Source organism: Salvelinus namaycush, chromosome 20 (assembly GCF_016432855.1).
Source record: "Salvelinus namaycush isolate Seneca chromosome 20, SaNama_1.0, whole genome shotgun sequence".
Classification (NCBI taxonomy): Eukaryota; Metazoa; Chordata; class Actinopteri; order Salmoniformes; family Salmonidae; genus Salvelinus; species Salvelinus namaycush.
The window spans coordinates 18160653-18165975 of NC_052326.1; the positions used below are offsets into that span (position 1 = coordinate 18160653).

The 5323-nt window shown below is 47.8% G+C and overlaps 1 pseudogene; it reads right to left on the reverse strand.

Annotated features, from left to right (window-relative positions):
• Positions 1-302: 302 nt before the first annotated feature.
• Positions 303-4546, reverse strand: LOC120065616 (annotated as a pseudogene).
• Positions 4547-5323: the final 777 nt, after the last annotated feature.

Below are 5323 nucleotides of genomic sequence, written 5' to 3' on the forward strand. Positions count from 1 at the left end.
TTTTTGTGTTCCAATGAGTTATGATAGGGCACAGTAAGTAGCTTACTGACTGTGTCTACTGTACGTTTGGTGAACACAAATAACTTGGATTGCAATGTTACAAAAATGGAAATATAACAAAACAAGAAGAGAAACTAGACAGGGCAATCGAAGGTCGTGATCTGGTTGAGAAACTCCTCTATAGACAGAAACTCCTCCTAGACAGACTTCTCTGTAGTCTCTGGACTGGCACTGATTGTGAGGGCCAGTCCTCTATCCATGTCTGTTTTCCTAGATCGTACTTGTATTGCAGCGGTCCGTCATCACCCACTCTGTGACTCAACTTTCTTCTGCATACTGCAGTGCTCTTCAGCACACATACACGACAGTCTGCTCGGGGAACCATCCTCCCTCTGTAGGTGGTAGAACTTCACACAGTCCTTCTGATTGTAGTACTCGTATACAGAGATGGCAGCTGGCTTTAGAACTGTGGATCTCAAAATATATTTTGTCTGCTAGCTTATGGGATACCTTAATCCATATATAGGATGAGAGTGTCACACCCTGATCTGTTTCACCTGTCCTTGTGATTGTCTTCGCCCCCTCCATGTGTCGCTTATTTTCCCTGGTGTATTTATCCCTGTGTTTCCTGTCTCTCTGTGCCAGTTTGTCTTGTCAAGTCAACCAGCGTGTTTTTCCCGTGCTCCTGCTTTTTCTTATCTCTTTTGCTAGTCCTCCCGGTTTTGACCCTTCCCTGCCCTGACTCTGAACCCGCCTGCCTGACCATACTGCCTGCCCTGACCTCGAGCCTGCCTGCCACTCTGTACCTCCTGGACTCTGACCTTGTTATGATCTTTTTGCCTGTCCATGACCATTCTCTTGCCTGCCCCTTGGATGCTAATAAATATCAGAGTCTCTAACCATCTGCCTCCCGTGTCTGCATCTAGGTCTCGCCCTGTGCCCTTATAGAGAGAGCCTCTTTCAGACAGAACTTCATCCCTCTCAAATTTCTCTATGTAGCGCTCCCTCCCCTATGGCAACTTTTTCAGATCGTCTGCATCTACGATGAAGCCTGTCAGCAAGCCGATGTCCAGGACAGAAAAGGTTGCGTCTCTCTCCAAGTTACGATAAACCATCTGAATAGTGAGCATGAACAACTCCTTGGCATCCTCGTGGCTTGTTTTGTCCATCTTAGTGAGGGTGAGAGAGAGGTCACTGCCCTTTTCCTCTGGCTGGGCATAGTACAGCTTCACCACTGACAGTCGCCTCACAATTTCCTCAGTCTTTTACTGTCAGGTTCTTGTCTATGGCGTTGACCTTGTCATTATGAGCGAGGATCTGGTTCTTGTTGTTAATGGACCACTTGGCAACTGATGCTCTGTCGGCCACTTCTATGTGGATGTTCAGGTCAATGTCCTTCCGTTCCTTCACGTTGCTCCAACACCATAATGGTGGACTGTGTGGATCCGTATCCCCCTCCCACCTTGTTCTGCTTGTTGAGCCACTTGACGATGTGGCCGGCCTCTTCGATGGCCTTCACCTTGACCACGGCCAGCAGGGCGTACAATGTGGCCTTCAGAGTGTACTGATTAGCATCAGGTACTGGCCAGGGGTCCAGCTGTGGAGATGCGAACTTCAGTAGGGTCTCCTTGTTGAGTTTTCCTGCATTGGCCAGAGCATAGGAGGTCATAGCTACAGCATAGGGGTTATTTAGGGTGGCCAGATGCCTCTCCAGGTACGTTACTGCCTTAATCATACTGCCTGGTAGGCTGTTGACAGGATGCTCACACAGTGAGCTTGCCTCTTGCATGGTGATGAGAACGAAGGCTGTCATTGAGGTGTCACTGTCCGACCCCCTCATGTTACCCGTCATCTCTGCATGAATGACCGGAGCAAACTCACTGAAGACGCCATCAGGCTGTTGTGTGTGCAGGATCAGCCACTTGACTGCAGTACAGAGCACTTTCTCCTGAACACTGATCAGAGTACTGGACATGGCAAACACCTTCGCTACATACACTGTCAGCCAGGTGCTGCTCTGTCTGCTGACCCAGGCAGTGTAGGGGCCATCATATGTACGGTATGGCAGCTCTATGTTGATGTACTTGATGGCTGTGTTTCGTTTGTCCAAGCCAATTTCCTCCCACTTTTTGGTGTTGTCCAGGTAGTGTGTAGCAATGACAGGCAGGGTCATGTATATCATGATCTCTTCCCCACTCCCGACTGGCTGAACTATCAGATTGCCCAGTTAGTCTCCACTGATGGCCTGCTCCACCAGCACACTGATCAGTGTGACAGCATCAGAGTTTGGCACCTGGTTCCTAGGCACTCCACTGGGTATGTGTGCCGTCTGCTCCCCACCATGTTTAGCAGGGTTCAGGAGTATGATGGTTTCCTTCTTGACTAGCACTCCCTCAGCCACAACGCACAGGTCCCTCTTAACCCCATTGTCATAGGGGTTTTTCACTGAAGCCTTGACCTCGATGGAGTGCATGCCTAGCTTAACAGGGATAATGACACGGTACGACCCAGCTGGACATGTTCACTTCCTGACTGTAATTACCCTTCTTGCTAGCTGAGCTGCACACCTCGCAATTTCCATCAGCTCCACACGCACAGTGATGGGGTCTTTGCTGTAATTGTGGAGGATAACTTTGACCTGATGGTCACTGCTCATCTCTGCCTGTCACTATCAGGACAGCTGGGGTCTGTTCTGATCCTAGTCCCTTTAAGAATACCAGACCAGCATCCCAGAACACCCCCATAATGTCTGCTCCTCCTCCAGCTGTACAGCCTAGCCTGTATCATGCTTTTCTATTGCGTTTCAGTTCTTGGTCTGTGTAATACAGTGTTTGTTGTTGAGTATGTAGACTCCCTTGTCTACAGCCACCAGTTGCAATCTAGATCCTGGGTCTCCAGTGATGGTCAGACTGAAAGCCCTACAAGGCATACAGGATGCATTGGGCCTGGTCGACGTCACTTTCAGTGAGTCCATGCATGAGACCTTTACGTCAACCCAGACAGAGTCTGCCACCAGGTCAGCTGTTCCGACATGGTTGTACGCTACAATACGTAACGACGGAAGCATCTCCTTGGAAATGGGAACCGACAGTGTCACCAGTGCGCTGCTCTGTCTCTTGAATCTTCCTTCGTTCACCAGCAGACCTCTGCTCAGGAACATGTATGTAAGGTCATGGTTCTGTATGGGGAGGCATCCAAGGTTCAGGTTGATCTTAATGGTGTCTCCTATCTTCAGATCATTTGAGTCAACCCCGACATGGAAGAAATTCTTGGTGGAAGTCCTGTAGGGGAGAGCCTTCATGCTGGCCTCAGCCTGTCTGGTGGGGAGGATAGCCGGGTCCTTGGTCTTCACAAAGATCTCCACTCCATTGGCTGGAGAGTTGTCAGGATTTGTAATGTAAACCGAGTCAAAGGGCATGCCAGGTTTGAAGTATTTGGGTGTTCTCTTGAAGAGGATGGTGTATGGCAAAGTGACGATCGGGATCCCTCTCTTCTCTGCCTCCACGATCTCACCCCCTCTCTCTGTTAACACACTGACTGACACGTAGTGGACTGGCTGACCAGTTGATGGATGTCTATGAAAGTCTGTGTGATGTATTCAGACGACACACTCCTTTACCTTCTCTGATCTCTACCCCCTGCCGAAAGCCGGCGGAAGCTCATCTTCTTGTTCTCTCTTGTGATGACCTCAAACACCACATAGCCTGTCCCTGTCACTTCCTTACTATATAGATACTTGGCAGGGATATCAACTGTCAGAGATTTGTCCTCGACGTAGAAGAAGGCTTTAGCTGGGGTCAAACTAACCTCGAAGCTGTCCAGAACATACTCCTTGAACTCAAAGTCAGATGAGGTCTTCTGAGGAGTGCTCTGCAACCTCGTGACCACATGCCATGTCCCGAAGCTGACAATCTCAGGGAGATGGAACATTCCAGAATTGACTCCCTTGTATGGGTTGATGATTTCCCTGAAGATGGTGATGCTGTCAGGTGTCCTGATCTCCACAGAGTCGGTGATATCTTTGTTCTTGGCGACTTCCTTGTCCTCAAAGATCTCCCTTGTCAGAGGCTCCAGGCCAGGAGTCATGCAGAGCACTCTGTAGTAGACGGTGCTGGCCGCTGTGTAAATGGTCTTGTCAGTATGGGTGAAGATGTATCCAAACTGAAAGGAGAACAAGACAACTTTCTCCAGGATGTGGTCAGGGAACAGGGCCTGCAGGACCATATACTGCTTCTGCTTGGAGTCATCCACAAAGTGGTCCCTCTCTGGGATTAACAGTTGTGTCAGAGCCTGTAAGTGGTGCTGCATTCATAACTACTCATTGTGAGGCCAGCAGTTTGTTCTGGGTAGTATAGTTCTTCACCATGATCTTTACGTTCAGGGAACCTCCTGTATTGTCCTGAGACTCCACCAAGATGTTCTCATTACTGCCCACATGCAGCAGGTTAGAAGCTGACAACACATGTAGTGCAGCTCCATCAGAGAAGGTAGGTAAGGAGAGGGCCACAGCCAGAGCGGCCAGACACAGTAAGTTGTCAACCCACATCTCTACCCCTGATTCAGGGTCGGTTATAGTGCTTTCACCCTTCTACCCTGGATTTGATCCTGTTTAGGTTATCTTCCTCTGTGTGGGGAGCTCCAGGGGTGACATCCCCATGGACTGCATTACTTCCCAGCAGTAGAGTTGGGAAACCAGCCGCCTCAATAAGAATAGTTGAAAAGCCCACTGTCAAGCAAAGCAAGCAGCACAAAATCAGAGATAAACATGTTGGGAATATACTGGAACTGTGAAACTACTGTGATTTATGTTAAACCACAGAAACAAAAAACGTAAAGGTCCAATGCAGATGTTTTTATCTCAAAATGAAATCATTGCTGGGTAACAATTAAGTAGCCTACCGCAATGTACCTAACTTACCCCCCTGGTGATGTCACCGGGCAGGCCAAAACTCCATCCCACCAACATTTCAAAAAGCTCTTACACTAAAAGGGCATTATCATAATTTTCACAGTGTCACAGTATTATTCAAACCTCATAGTGAGGAAATAGATATAAAACACAGAAAAACATAGTTTTTGACTGCACTGGGTCTTTAAATGAAAAAAATGAACAGTAAAGTATTAATTAGGTAATGGACTTTGATGTACTATTAAAGCCTAAGCTAACTAATGCATTCAGTTACAGCTGAAGTCAGAAGTTTACATACACTTAGGTTGGAGTCATTAAAACTTGTTTTTCAACCACTCTACAAATTTCTTGTAAACAAACTATAGTTTTGGCAAGTCGGTTAGGACATCTACTTTGTGCATGACACAAGTAATT